The 16,290-nt window shown below is 41.3% G+C and overlaps 2 protein-coding genes across 5 annotated transcripts in view; both read right to left on the bottom strand.

The window, feature by feature from the left end:
- LOC129475042 (zinc finger protein 674-like) overlaps positions 1-16,290 on the bottom strand; it is a 981,285-nt gene that overhangs the window by 506,234 nt on the left and 458,761 nt on the right.
- Positions 1-16,290, bottom strand: part of JADE3 (jade family PHD finger 3) — a 149,798-nt gene that overhangs the window by 131,844 nt on the left and 1,664 nt on the right. Inside the window, exon 1 of one of the 4 annotated variants that reach the window (XM_055266880.2) lies at positions 5,373-5,460. The exons of the other annotated variants lie outside the window; for them this stretch is intronic. The gene's annotated coding sequence lies outside the window, so the exon portion shown is untranslated. Of the gene's footprint in view, positions 1-5,372; positions 5,461-16,290 lie in introns of those variants that run through there. 4 annotated transcript variants of the gene reach the window in all.

Here is a 16,290-nt window from a genome sequence, read left to right as displayed (position 1 = left end):
GCGAGTCACAAGGATAGCCCAGATTCAAGGAGTAGAGAAACAGACTCCACCTCTTGTTTCGAGGATCTGCAAAATCACACTCTAAGTGTACATACAGAGATGAAAGGACATTGTAGCCAGTAAGTACTCTACCACACTATCCCATCTGGGTAAATGAGTGTTGAGCACATTTAGTCCTGTGGGGCTTCAGAGGTGGAAGAAACCACTGTAGTGAAAAGATGAGCTTTTCACTGGGTCCTGAAGAACACACAGGATGGAACAAACTCAGAGCAATATGGAGAACACTCCAGGCAGAGGCAGACGGTCAGAATGACTCATGGTATGTTTAGACTCTAGTGAATAAATGCTTGGACACAGTGGCTAGAGAAAAGTATTTGAGAGGAGTCAAGGGTAGTGGGAAAGATTATGATTGGGTATGGGGGACCTTCAATGTCAGGTTCTAGAGGGTACACACACTACTTACTGTGCAGTGCACAGCCAGAGGTCAGTGGTAGCCTAGTGGTGAGGGTGGGAAACAAGGGTATAGTGAAGAAGCCTTTTGAGTCTGCATCTTTATGGACAGCAGTCCTGAAGGAAGCTGAGTCGGACTTGGAATATGGTGACACAGATATTATGGGAAGAAAGCAGCCTAGAGACAGTTACCTTAAAGGCAAGTGTCTACATGGATTATCCTTAAGAGGCTAAGAGGCATAATTGGAGCTCTTTCAAGTAAGTTTATTTAGAAGTCTAAAAAAGCTCCTTCTTGCATCTTAACTTTTCTAATCCATACTATCAACTAAAGAAAAAAAAAGTTTCTTCTGGATTTATGTTAGTTATTCCAGAGAGAGCTAAATTTAGGTTCATCACACACACATACACAAACACCTCTCCTGCATAAGTTTCATGTGAGACAAGTAGGATACAGCTGTTTATAGTCAAAGTTTTGTCTATATTTGAAAAGACAAAATTCCTGGTGTTAACACTGTAAGTGGGCAAGGAATCATGAGGAAGGCTAGAAACCAAAATGGAGCCAGGGAAAAGCTGTCTGCAATCTACACTCTGAAGCCATACTTTACCCAGGCAGACTGTACAGCCACACTTTTCACAATGGTAGCATGGCAAAGCAGCAGTTTCAACAATCTGCAAAATGTATATTTCTTTTCCTAACTATTGTTTTCCACAGGAAGTATATGGCCATTAGATCATGCTACATGCAGCTGGGGAGGGTGGCTCACACTTGTAATCTCAGCACTTTGGGAGGCTGAGGCAGGAGAATCACTTGAGGCCAGGAATTTAAGACCAGCCTGCACAATATAGTGAGACCCTGTCTCTACAAAAAACAAAACAAAACAAAACCCACCATTTAATTAGCTAGGCATGGTGGTGTGCACCTGTAGTCCTAGCTACTCAGGAAGCTGAGGTAGAACAATTGCTTGAGCCCAGGAGTTCGAGGTTACAGTGAGCTATGATAGCACCACTGCACTCCAGCCTTGGTGACAGAGTGAAATCTTGTCTTTAAGAAAAACCAAAAAACACAAATGAGAACATGTTACATGTAATTTTTTTTTTACACAAAATGACAATCGATGTTTGGTTTGTTAATTGAATAGGAGGCAGCAAGTCCCCTTCAGGTATTTGTGGGAGATAAGATGCAGAGAACCTGAGGGTTTTCTATCACTCTGTCTAGCTGTATACCTGCAAGTCACATGTATACAAATAGGTCACAGAGTAAGGAAGTATGGCATTAGGTGCCAAAGTGAATAGAAAAGACAGGACTTAATGAGGAAATATGTAGTAGGGGATGGCATCCAAAAGAGTAGAGTTGGGGGTAGTGGAAAATCTCTCGCTGAGATAGAATTTACAGGAATTTGGAAGAATTGGCCCAGGCAGGATTGGCAGGGCAAAGAGGGAAGGATTTCCCAGCGTGAGGAAAGGTGCAGGTAAACATGAGTGTTGGATTGTTGATGGTACAGGGGAGGGAAGGCAGTGCAGAAACAGTCCAGAGATGACATCTCTTAAGATTGTGTGCTCAAGACTTCTTGTTCCACCCAGTTCTGCTGAAATCCCAGATAAAGAACTGTCACAGCTGACGGACTGTACCATGGGAAAACATTACAAAATGATGAACAGACAATAAAAGAATATTTAGGTTCCTTATTGCAAATGCTGAATTTCATCCACTGCCTGGTGAGTGAATGGGTAGTCTTCTGTGCGTACCTCATAGGATAGGGGAAAATTCTACAGGGGAAAACATATCCTCTCTGCCCTTGGTGCCTGCTCAGACTGAGCCAGACCATACTATGTGGCAGTTATGTAAGAAAGGGTCTCCACTGCATTTTCTAATGGTATAGTGCTCTAGGGCAAGACTTGCTGAGTATTTCTGTAATTCTGACCTCAATGTGTTTCTCAAAACTGGGGAGATTAAGCCAGGTGTGGTGGCTCCTGCCTGTAATCCCAGCACTTTCTGAGGCCAAGGCAGGTGGATCTCCTGAGCTCAATAAGTGTTCACTGATTCTGAGCTACTTTCTGCAGCTTCTTACATGAAATATAGCAATGTATTCAATTTTTGGTGAATCTGATTCTTCAGTGTTGAGAGGGCAAGTCAAACCACCAAACTTGGGCATCTGGTCCAACCTTTGGACGTTATACAAGACTCTCATACATCTATGTTCCTAAACCTTTTCACCACTGAGGACTTCTGAAATTTTCCCCAAGGACAACATATTTTGAAGGCTTGCCTACCAAACACACCACACTTATAGATTACTTAATTTCTCCATTTTAATTCATCAAAGATGAATGTTTCTCACAAAAAAGGTTCGATTAAACATGAGATAATAATATATTCAGTATGTCATACATTGCTCAGCATTTTATCCTTAATGTCATTTATTTCACACAACAATACCAGTGGTTACTAACTTCATTTTACAAATGAGGAAACTGAGGCACAAAGAGGTTAAACTGACTCAAGGTTGCAGAGCTAGTAAAAAGAAAAAGCAGGATTCAAACTTGGGTCTCTGCTACTCTATCCATTCTAGCATTCAAACTCTAGCTAACTAGTTTTACCATGAATGGTAGTACAATTCTAGCAATCATACTCCCAGGTATTTATCCTAGAGAAATGCAAACTTATATGCACACAAACACATGTACATGAATTTTTATAGTGGCTCTACTCAATCACCAAAAACCAGAAACAACTCAAATGCCCTTCAATGGTGAATGATTAAACAAGCTGTGGTATATTTGGACAATGGAATACTACTCAGCAATAAAAAGGAACAAACCATTGATATATACAACTTGGATGAATCTCAAAAGCATTACCCTGAGAGAGGAAAATGAGACTCAAAAGATTACAGTTTGACTCCATTTATGTGATATTCTCAAAATAACAAAACTGTAGTGATAGAACACAGCTCAGTGGCTGCCAGAGTTTAGGATGCAAAGAGAGTATGACTAAAGAGTCAGCACAAAGGAATTTTTGGGGGTAATAGAACTGTTCTGCACCTTGATTGTGGTGGATTGTGGTGGTGGTTGCACTGATCTATATATGTGTTAAAAATCCACAGAACCGGGTCAGGTGTGGTGGCTGACGCTTGTAATCCCAGCACTTTGGGAGGCCAAGGTGGGAGGATCACTTGAGCCCAGGAGTTCAAGACTAGCCTGGGCAACACAGTGAGACCTCGTCTCTACAAAAAAACTAAAAAATTAGCTAGGTGTGGTAATGCGTGCCTGTAGGCCTAGCTACTCAGGAGGCTAAGGTAGGAGGATTGCTTGAGCCCAGGAGTTCAAGGCTACACTGAGTGACAACTGTGACACTTCAGCTTGGGCAACAAAGTGACACCCTGTCTTAAAAAAAAAATCCACAGAACCATAAATAACCCCAAAAAAGTCCATCCTACTGTACAATTTTTTTAAGTCAATAGGCCAGGTGTAGTGCCTCAGGCCTATAATCCCAGCACTTTGGGAAGCTGAGGCAGGAGGACTGCTTGAGCCCATGAGTTCAAGACCAGCCTGGGCAACGTAGTAAGGTCCCATCTCTTAAAAATAAAATAAAATAAAATTAGTTGGGCATGGTGGTGTACACCTGTAGTCCTAGCTACTCAGGAAGCTGAGGTGGGAAGATTACTTGAGCCCAGGAGTTTGAGGCTGCAGTCAGCTATGACAGCGCCAGTGCACTCCAGCCTGGGTGATGGAGTGAGACCCTGACTCTCAAAAAAGAAAAAAAAAAAAAGTCAATAGGTCATTTTTTTTTTTTTTTTTTTTTTTAAGACGGAGTCTTGCTCTGTTGCCCAGGCTGGAGTGCAGTGGCACGATCGCGGCTCACTGCAAGCTCCGCCTCCCAGGTTCATGCCATTCTCCTGCCTCAGCCTCCTGAGTAGCTGGGACTACAGGCGCCCACCACCACGCCCAGCTAATTTCTTTTCGTATTTTTAGTAGAGACCAGGTTTCACTGTGCTAGCCAGGATGGTCTCGATCTCCTGACCTCGTGATCCACCCGCCTCAGCCTCCCAAAGTGCTGGGATTACAGGCATGAGCCACCACGCCCGGCCAATAGGTCATCTTTTAGGTCACTACTAATTTCTGTGTTTCCCATTTACTACAACATTTCCACTGACCACTAACATAGGATTTAAAAATTAAAATAGCTATACTATAAAGTGAAACAAAGAACCATCATCAGGCCACACATCCCCACTGAATGATAATAGTCATCTCTTTAAATAAGCATTCCTTAAAAGTTAAATAAATTTGAGAGCTTGTTCCCTTAAAAATAAAAGTATTTACTAAGTTATTAGATGGCATGATATTTCACATAGCAATTTCTACAGTCAAACAGAAATAGTAATCAAAATTAACCCTGGGAAGGAGAATGTGATAGGATGAGGATGTCAAGAACAACCATGGCTCTTTCTACAATTTTTCAATTTTTGCTAGGATCCATTCATGTATCATTAGTACAAAAATAGAATTCTTAAAAGAATTAAACCGGCCAGGCGTGGTGGCTCACGCTTGTAATCCCAGCACGTTGGGAGGCCAAGGCGGGCGGATCACGAGGTCAGGAGATCGAGACCACGGTGAAACCCTGTCTCTACTAAAAATACAAAAAATTAGCTGGGCGTGGTGGTGGGTGCCTGTAGTCCCAGCTACTCGGAGAGGCTGAGGCAGGAGAATGGCGTGAACCCAGGAGGTGGAGCTTGCAGTGAGCCGAGATCGCGCCACTGCACTCCAGCCTGGGTGACAGAGGGAGACTCCGTCTCAGAAAAAAAAAAAAAAAAAAGAATTAAACCTTTCTAGATTGAAATGGAGATATTGTGCAAGTTGTAATATCCTTCCCTCCATGGAGTTTCCACTGCCCTTGGGGACCCCTTGGTTATTCCACTTACCAAGTCAGGTTTGTATTCTACTCAATACCTAGTGCCTCACTCATAGCACAGTGGGCACTCAACAAATGTCTGCTGAAGCGAACGGCACCTGGCAATGTGGAGAACAAAAATGACAAAAACATGGTCACTAACAAAATCTACAATCTAAATAGATAAAATCATGCTCTAATTTTCAGTGATGCAAATTACTGAGTGCTAATGACATATTCAAAAACTACAAAGGCATACATTGAATTTTGGAAGAGAGCAAGACAAACGTATAATGTTTAAGTGGCATAGAGGATTTTTAAGCCTAAAACAGGGAGAAACCAAACTACAATCAATTATTCCTGGCTCCCTAGCCATAAAACCATAAAATTCAAGAGAGTAAAAGAAAGAAAAATAAAGGAAAACTAACCTGTACTGAGTTTCTACGTACCATGCACTGCATTAGACATTTATATAGATTAAAACTTTCAGGTTTCAGCTTGGATATAAAGCACTGGGATGCTATCATCTCCACTCTCACTACAAGAAAAATGCTAGACAAACTGAAAAGCAACTACTTTTCTTCAATATATGACAGAACTGAGGTCCTAGGACAAACCACTATCCCACAATCCCAATATATGGAAATACACATACCCGCAGGGAGACACAGGATCTGAGCATATAAACTTGTAGGAGGACCAAACTAGAAGTTCTGACAAATTACTGGAGACCAGAGTATGAGCTGGCATGAGAGTGTGAAGCTTGTAAGAGGTTGCTACATTCTTACAAGCTTTTCCTACAGGAATTCCACCAGGCTCTCACAGGGAAGATCAGGGAAAAATCTCAGAGAAAGCACCCACCATGGTGCTGGCTGGCTGGCTGAGGAAAACAGCACCCACTGTGAAACCTACCCAGATCCCTTTATCCCCAATATAGAACAAAAAGGCTTAGTCTTCACAGGGAAGGACTTGAAACCCATTGTTGGAGAACACTGGTGGATACCCACTGCAGCTAGGGTAAAGGAACATGGGAAAAAGAAAAAGAAGCTCCAGTCCAGGAGGTGGAAAAGGAAATCTTGCCAAGGACACACTCAAGACCCAGGCTCTAGTACCTGTCTAAGTAAGGTTTAATCAGATCATCAGAGAACTCCCTCCTCCCCTACTAACCACAACCTGGCAAACCAGCTCTATGGTTAAGAATAATAGAATACAACTGGAAGAGCTGTTAAAGATAGCTCTTGGGAAGCAGCACAAAGTAAAAACCCAAAGCAAAGCAAGAGTCAAAATGAATGTATCACTAGAGAAATCAGAAATCTCTGGTGCCTGGTGGAGCACAGTGGCTCATGCCTGTAATCTCAGCACTTTGGGAGGCCAAGGCAGGAGGATCGCTTGAACCTAGAAATTCAAGACCAGACTGGGCAACACAGGGAAACCCCATCCCTACAAAAAAGAATTTAAAAATTAGCTGGGCATGGTAGCATGCACTTGTGGTCCCAGATACTCAGGAGGCTGAGGTTGGAGGGCTGCTTGAGCCCAGAAGGTTGAGAGGCTGAGGCTGCAGTGAGCCATGATCGTGTCACTGTACTCCAGTTTGGGTGACAGCGCAAGACCCTGTCTCAAAAAAAAAAAAAAAAAAGAGAGAGAAAAGAAAAGAAATCTCTGGTACCCACAGCAAAACAAAACAAACCCATTATCAAACAGGTCAACTCTTGCTGGGCGCAGTGGCTCACACTTGTAATCCCAGCACTTTGAGAGGTCAAGGCGGGCAGATCACCTGAACCCAGGAGTTCCAGACCTAGTCTGGGCAACACGGTGAAACCCCATCTCTACAAAAGATCTTAAAAATTAGCTGGACATGGTGGAGCACACCTATAATCCCAGCTACTTGGGAGCCTGAGATGGGAGGATCGCTTGAGCCCAGGAGGTTGAGGCTGCAGTGAGGCATGATCATGCCACTACACTCCAGCCTGGGTGACGGAGCGAGACCCTGTCTCAAAAGCAAAAACACAAAAACAAAAAAACACAGGCCAACTCCTGACCAGATTAACACAAATTCCCATAAATATGTTCTTCTCCAAACATATCAAATATTTACCTAAGCAACTCCTGCCCATGTTCAGCTTTCAGCATATTTAGGAGGTGTAACAAAAGGCAAAAAAACACTCCAAGTGACAAAGGAATTACTAAATCCAGACTCGGTAAATGCAGATGTTGAGACTATCAGAAAAAAAATTTAAAAGAACTATGATTAATATCTTAAAGACTCTAATGTAAAAAATAGACAATATGCAAGACCAGACAGATAATTTCAGCAAAGAGATAGAAACTGTAAGAATGAATCAAAGGGAAATGCTAGAAATAAAAAAAAAAAACAGTAAGAAAAACAATGGGCTCAACAGTAGACTTGACACAGCCAAGGAAAGACTCAGTGAGCTTGAAGATCAAGCTTATTGATCAGTCAATAAAAATTAAAAACAGACGAATGAAAATACTGAAGAGCACTCAAGAACTGTGGGGCAATAACAAACAGTATAACACACTTGTAATTAGAATCCCAGAAAGAGAAAAAAAAAAGAACAAGAAAGAATTACTTGAAGAAATAATGGCTGAGAAACTTTCCAAAATTAGTGACAGGCAACAAACCATAGATATAATAAAGTTCGGAGAACACAAAGCAGGACAAAAATGAAAAAATTTTAAAAGCCACACTTAGGCATATCATATTCAAGCTGCTGAAAACCAAAGACAAAAAGAAAATCTTCAAAGTAGTCAGAGGAAAAAAGACACATTAACTATGGAGGAACAAGGATAAGAATTACAGCAGCCTCAAACAAACGCGGGAACAGACAGCCAAACACCACATGTTCTCACTCATGGGTGGAAGAGTTGAACAATGGGAACATATCGACGCAGGGAGGGGAGCATCACACACTGGGGTCTGTTGGAGGGTGGGGGACTGGGGGAGGGATAGCACTGGGAGAGGTGCCTGAAATGGGTGATGGGTTGATGGGTGCAGCGGGCCACCATGGCACATGTATACCTATGTGGCAGACCTGCACAATCTGTACATGTATCCCAGAACTTAAGGTATTAAAAAAAAAAAAGATTTACAGCAGCCTTCTTATCAGAAACCATGTAAGCCAGGCAATGGTGGAGTACTATGTTGAAAGAGGAAAAAAAACTGTCAACCCACAAAAGTGTCCTTTCAAAAGTGAAGAAGAATGAAAACTTTCTCAGACAACCAAAAACAGAGAATTTACTGCCAGCAGATCTGCCCTCAAAAGATAGGTTAAAGGGAATTCTTTAAGCAGAAATACTGTGATCCAGGTAGGAAACCTGGATTACCATAAAGAAACGAAGAGCATTGGAAAAGGAATAAATGAAGGTAGAATACAATCTTTTCTTTTTAAACATTTGAAAAGCCAATTTCCCAAACACCAGCTAAGGGCCAATTGTGTACATTGGCCTTCTAAAGATAGCAGCCTCAGGTCTGCTATGTTAACTCTTTTCTGCACAACACAGTATATTAAAAAAAAAAATCCTACAACATCATACTTGATGGTGAGAGATGGAATGCTTTCCAAGATTGGAACAAGTTAAGGATGTCCTCTCTCACCACTACAACTCTGAAAAAGAAGAAAAAAGCCAGGCCAGGTGCAGTGGCTCACGCCTGTAATTCCAAAACTTTGGGAGGCCAAAGCAGGAGGATCACTTGAGGCAGGAGTTCAAGACCAGCACGGGGAACATAGCAAGACCTTATCTCTGCACAAAAAATATTTTAAAATAGCTGGGCACAGTAGCATGTACCCATAGCCCCATCTACTCAAGAAGCTGAGGCAGGAGGATCACTTGAGCCCAGGAGTTCAAGGCTGCAGTGAGCTATGATGGGGCCACTGCACTCTAGCCTAGGTGACAGAGCAAGACCCTGTCTCTTAAAAAGCAAAAAAGGCTAGAGGTGGTGGCTCATGCCTGTAATCTCAGCACTTTGGGAGGCCAAGGTGGGAGGACTGCTTAAGACCAAGAGTTTGAGACTAGCCTGGCCAATACAGTGAGACCCTGTTTCTATAAAAAAATTTTTAAAAAAATTAACTTAAGCATACCCTGAGAGAAAAATTTTAAAAAGCCAGAGTACTCATATTACTTGATTTCTAGGCTTATTATAAAGCTATAATAATCAAGACTGTGTGTTAATGGAGAAATGATAGATATATAGATCAATGCAACAGAGAGCCCAGAAATAGATCCACAGAAGCATAGTCAACTGATTTTTGACACATATGCAAAGGCAATTCAATGGAGAAAGGGTAGTCTTTTCAACAAGTGGTGCTGGGACAACTAGACATCCATACGTGGAATCACATTCAGGGCAGGAGATTATAAAATGGTAGAACCACTTTGGAACATAGTTTGGTAATTTCTATCAAAGAAAAATCCACTAATCCCATTCCTACGTACTTACCCCAATAAACTGCCAACTTATGTCCACACAGAGACCCTGTACACTAATGTTTACCACAGCTCTATTCATAACCATTAAAAAACTGGTAACAACCAAGTCGTCCTTCAACACGTGAATGAACAAACTGTGGTACATCCATACAATGGAATAGTATTCAGTAATGAAAAGGAACAGGCTATTCATTCACATAATATGGATGAATCCACTAAAAGCAAGACCAAAAAAAGGCTACATATTGCATGATTCCACTCATGTGACATTCTGGAAAAGGCAGAATTACAGTTAAAAATTCAGAAGTACACTATCGTGAGGCATTTCTAGGGGGAAAAACTGGCTAGATTTCTTTTTTGAACAGGAATAGCTCTGATTAGGTCAACTCGGATAGGAGTCTATGGAAGTTTGCATCACTATATATCATCTCTTTAAAAAATGTATTTAACTTTTAAAATAAGAAAATATATTCACATTGCTTAAAATTCAAAACACATACATAAAAGTTTATGTAGTGAAAAGTCTCCCTCTCACCCTCTACCTGCTTGGTCATGCATGTTCCAAAACTATCAGTGTCTTCAATACTCTTGATTGACCCTTAGGATATTACCAATCTTTTGCTACTACAAGCAATACTCCAATTAATATGCAAATATTTGTTGAATAAATTCCTGGAAGTGTTTGCGGGCTCTAATGATGTGTGTGTTTATAAATTTTGATTGCTCTTTCAAGTCGCTGACTTTTAAAACGTCAGAGATTTTTAATTTTTATCCTAGGAGGAAAGAAGAAAAGCTAAGATTCTATCACCAGGCAATTTTCTGGAGGAATGTACGTCTCTAAGACATACAAAATGAGCCTTGTATAGTTTCCCACACATACTTCCTAGGGTCCAGTTGCATTTTCATGTAATATATTTCAGGCCACAAGCTGTTGTAAAGCCTATTTCAGTTATGTGGAAAGTGTTACTTATAATATCTTCACAAGCAAAGGTCAAAGGCTGATGCCCCAAATTGGTAATTCCTGGCCACTCACTTCACAGTACAATGCTGGATTTTTCACTGCAACCACAGGAAGATTTTTAAATCTTGACCAATTAAAACACATCTACAGAGAATCCCTTGTCTTTATTACCAATGCTCAAATAAGGATTTCCTCTCTTAGGTACAAATTATAAATCACATAAAGGTTCCAAGGAGAGACTGTAAATGTTTCTTTCATCTCTTAAGTGGTGGTGGTTCCCAAATAACAGTCTTTTTGCTTGACCACAAAACCTAGTAGAGTCTAATACACTAGGGTTTTCGTGATAATGCTTGAATGGAAGGTTGAGGAAATCTAGGGACTCCTTTGATAATAGCCACACAAGATCAGAAAGCAGTTAAGCCACTCACAAGAATATCTATGTCCAAAACCACACTGTCTCCCTTTGGCTTCTTCCTAGAAAAAACATGACTCCATTCCACACTTGGTGGAAGAGGTGTTACCAATGGCACAATCACACTATTTAGTCTCCAGAATACACTACATTCAGAAATGGGTGTTTAACAAGATTTATCAAAGCTTAAGAGCTTACATTCATTGCTAATTATTATGAATTATTGCAGTAATGGCCCCCAATTTTTTCACATCTCCCTGTATCCACACCTTTGAATGGTCACCACCCACAATGACTCTGGGCTTGGCCACAGAAGCACTTCCATGCTTTAGCTTATGGGACAATAGCAAATGTGACATAGCAAACATTTGAAAAGTGCTTGTGCACTGGTGCTTGCTCTCATTTAGATACTCTTTGACTTCAAGACCACCACGTTAATAAGTCCAGACTAGCCAGCTGGAGGGCAGACCACATAGAACGGAGATGAACCATCCCAGCTTAGGGCCTCTTAGACCAACCAGCCTGCCAACTACCAGATGTGTGAGTAAGGCTATCCCAGATCATCTAGCCACCAGCTAACCACCCTCCCCCAAAAAGCTAATTGACACAGGCTACTTAAAAGTAAATATGTTTGTGGCCTGGTACTTATGGGAAGGGGAACAGAACACTGGTTTTCCTCCTGTGAAGTTTACTCTGTAGATAAGAAATAGTTTCAAACAGAAAAACTTCCAGTACCTGGATGAGAATAAATAAATATATAAGTATTGAAAAAATACTTAAGTCTTCCCAGATTCTAACAAATGTGCTGTCTGCCATCACAGATGGCACACACATGCAAAAAAACAAAAAACATAAAAAAATTTCCATTTAGTCACTGAAGTATCTTTATCATGATATATTTAAACCAAAGTCTTATACTCGACAGTTCCATTTCTAACACTGAACAACAACTCAGGTTTCCAGGAATTACGTTTTCTCTCAATTCTACTTTTTCCCCATGTGACAGGGATCAGTGAGAGCTGAAAGAGCTCCCTTAATGCAGCCTAAAAAGCATCAGCTATATGAGCCTAATTAAACCTCCTTCTAGAAGCATTCTGAAGGACCAGCTTCTTCCAGCATCATAGAAACTCTTTTTAGCCATGTTAATGGCAGTCAATAAAAACTGTTTAAGACCTACGCATTTGGTCCAGAGACATTGCCTCTATTGGATTGCAAGGTGGGACACTGAAGGGAAAATGACTTTCTTAAACCATTTTTGTTTAGGCCTCACTATATGCTTCTCAGGATGAGAGAGAGAGAGAGAGAGAGAGAGAGAGAGAAAGAAACACCTCCCATTGTACTTGGAATAAAACACAAGCTCTTTAATGAGGTCTCGTAAGGCCCTGTCAATCTTTCCCTGCCCACCTCATCTCTCTTACCCCAAGTCCTAGCCAAACCTCTGTGGATCCTTTCCACATCTCTCTCCCACCTCAGTACCCTCACAACACCTGCTGCTACCCCTGCCTGGCAATCCCTTCTCTCTAACCTTTACCTTGCTTATTCCTGCTCATTCTCAAGGCTCAGGGCACCATGCTGGTCTCCCTCACAGGGACATTCTACCTTATACTTGCTGCGTGACCTTGGGCAAGTTACCTTTGCTTCACCTTTCTGAGTCTCACACCTCAGAGAGAGAGATCCTCTGTTAGTTAAGCACTTAGCACAGTACTTGGCACACAGGAAATGTTTAAGAAATCATTGCTGCTGTTATTGTTATTATCCTATATGGTAATGTCCATCATAGCTCTTAGTGCAATTAGATATTTATTTGTTGAAAAAATAGAAACACACCGCACCCCCCTCCCCCAGCTTGGATCCCACCTTAATACCTATTACTTTTCAGGCAATTTCCCCATATATTGCATTTTTGTAGAGGAAGATGAAATGAATGTTTACAGAGCATCGATCAATTCTCACTACCACCCTCAGAGATATGCTTTGACAAAGAAATTGAGGCACAGAGAAGTTAAATAACTGGCCAAGAGCAAGTGGTAGAGCTAGGATTTGAATCCAAGTTGGCCTGACCTCACAGCCTGTGCTGGGTATATGACACCAAAGGCTTCCCTAACTCACGAACCTTGTCATCTAAGAGCAGGCCTCAGAGAAGACAGATCTTCATAGTTACATCCATCCCAAATGACTCCCAGAGATCTACTTCTCAGAGCCTTCACCAGGATGGTGCTCCCATCACTCCCTGTGAACCCCTTCGGCAGAGCACTCTTCCCCCTGACTGTGAGAAGATGACTTAATTCCCTTCCACTGGAAGTTGAGCTGTTAAGGGGTTATCTTTCACCTCTTATACCCCTAGCAAACAGAAAGTATTCAATACATGTTTGCTGAATGAATTAAATGAAAATCTTGGAGAATATATTATTGCTGCAAAGTTGGGGAGTGCAGTGAATTTTCACTAACAATATTAAAGTTTGGCATAGTTAAGAACTTGACAAGAATGGTGAGAAAAGTGGAGTTTATCTTAACCACTGTTACAATTGATAATGATTTCTATATCTAGCCCTAGAGATTCTACACGGTTTACAAATTGTGTGCTTCATAACTGTAGGTAGACTTTGCTCTACCTCTGGACCCTGCCTCACCACCACTGTTCTGCTATACCCAGTGGCTGCAACTGAGCCATTGTTCAGGACAGGATGCCCTTGATAAGTACCAATCTCTCAGTGATTACTAACAAATGGCTTGAAAGAAACAACAAATAATAAATTTCAGTGATTACTAACAAATGGTTTGGAAACAGAAACTAAAAGAGCAAGTGATAAAGCAAATGAGAGCAAACCGTTGATAATTGGGAATATAGTGAGTTCTTTGTACTATTCTTGTAACAGTTTGTAATTATCAAAATAAGTTTTTAAAATCTAAAAAAGAATGTGTCCCAGAAGATTCCAACACACAAAGTCTAGTGTATTGGCCATGCTGGTATCATATTTTCTTGTCATGTGTCTCAAAACAAAACAAAACAAAAAGAACACATTCTAGGCTCGGGTTTCCTTGCCCATCAGCCAATACCAAGGGAAAAGGAGCTCCTTGGGTAGCAGGGCACAGCCATGGTTCCTGGGTTTTGGCAAAGATTAAATTATTTGCTGCTTGAAAAGTATTGATGAACTCATAGGTGTTTCCTATTGGTCAAAGCCTCGGTACTATTTCCCCACACCAGGTCCTTTATTCAGTCGGCTGCCTTCTGAGTTATCACCTTCCTTTTCACAAGCCTAGCTATGAAATTGGGCAAGTTTTTTCCAGGACCCTTTTTTTTTTTTTTTTTTTTTTTTTTTTTTTTTACTTTCTCCCAAGAAAAGCACAGAGGCAGTTCTAATGGTAAGAACTTTGCTGCTATTGTCTATGGAAAGACCTACAGGAATAAGGCAAAAATAACCATGGGGGAGTCACAAAGATTCCAGAAAACAGAAAACTCAAAAGTGGTAGTTGTTTGGTCTGTAATGACCACTTACTTGCTAGTACCCGTTTATTCTTTCATCACTTCTATCCATTCATCCTAGATCCTCCCCACCATACAAACCAGAATGCTTCAGCTTTCCCAGCCACTGTAACTGGAACAACAGAAACTTGTGAGCCATTAAAGTGTCCCCATGTTAGGAGAGTGCCAGACAGGTGTCACCTAACACTCACTTCTCACCTGTATTGTGGGGCAAGTCAAGATTGTAGTAAATCATACCTCAATGAGAGGTTTTCTTAATGTAAGACAGCATATTACCTGTCTTCTCAGCTCCTATTTTGTGTAAGCTCCACAAGGAGGTAGGTGCATTATGTCCCATGATAATGTTCAACTTCATTTTTGGAGTGGCTCTCTGTAACTCTGATCAAGGCTTGTAAGAGCCCTCCCTAATGCCATGTCTTCACCAACACCTGATGCCTCCTACCTCCCCCACCTCTTCCAAAATACTTGCCTAGTTCCAGCCAGACCTCAAAGTAGTGGGCAGAAAGAAGATACGGCTTTGTGTAGGTTAGGGGAAAAAAATGGGTTGTTATGGTTGGTGGAACACAAGAGAGGGAAAAGACAAGCATTATTAAAGGAGAGGACCATACTAAACCTACAAGTCTTCAACACCCTTTCTTCTTTATTTTAACTTTCACCAATCCATACTTCTTAGCTATGATGCCAGCCCTGCACCATCACCTGTCCTGCTCCTGGGAATCTCCCCTACGGGCCTGAAGGTGGGTCACAACACTTCAGGGAGGAGTGGGAAGCCTTTCTCTACTTTTTTCTACCTATGACCAGATTCACATCGCATTGCCGAGGGCAAGCAACATGACTCAGAGAAGAGGAGAGAGAGAAAGTGTGAATTCTAGAGCCAGACTTGCAGCCCTGAGCATTCCAGAATTGACTGGACAGAAAGCAAGGCAACAATATTGGGTTAAAAGCTATTCTCTAGCAAACAAAAGCATAAAGAAGAGCACAACTGGAGAAAAGGTGGCAATGATGGTGGCTAACATCGATTGAGTTGAATACACGCTGGGCACTGAAACACTTCTCAACGATCTCAGGTAATCCTTGAAGAGAGGGTATTATCCTTTTACAGTTCAAGCATTTAAGCTCAGAGCTCACTTTAAATCAAAGAGAAAATGATATGTTTTGGAGGTAGAATACTCCTAGGTTAAACAAAAAAGAAAAAAAAAAATCTATCTTCACTTATCCGAAGAGTAATCACATGATGCTACAAAAGCATGAGAACCACACTACTTAAAGGGTACGAAGGCCGGGACCCATATTCCCATCGTCTACAGATGTTTTGGAAGTATTAAACTAAATAAAAACACAATGCTTTGTTCAGACCGACTCCTCTCTCAGTCCTACTCTTTCCCCCTCCCAGCCTAGGCTGACAAGAAGTGGCTAAAAGTAAAGTATTTAACAGGAAAACTGGTCTGGGAAAGTGGATTGTGGGTTGCTTAAACTAAGCAAAGACGTTGTGCAACCAGTTTTTACCTAAATTATTTTTCATTACTTCCCAAGTTTAGAGAGCAGCAGTTCACTTTATCAGACTGAACACAGGGAATGAGGTCGCCTTTCCCTCCAGGCCACCACTGGAATCACCTTCAACACGGTTTTGACTTCTTACACAA

This window comes from Symphalangus syndactylus, chromosome X (genome assembly GCF_028878055.3).
Source record: "Symphalangus syndactylus isolate Jambi chromosome X, NHGRI_mSymSyn1-v2.1_pri, whole genome shotgun sequence".
In the NCBI taxonomy this organism is placed as follows: domain Eukaryota; kingdom Metazoa; phylum Chordata; class Mammalia; order Primates; family Hylobatidae; genus Symphalangus; species Symphalangus syndactylus.
Note: the sequence above shows the minus strand (reverse complement) of the source record. Positions and strands in the feature narration are given on the sequence as shown.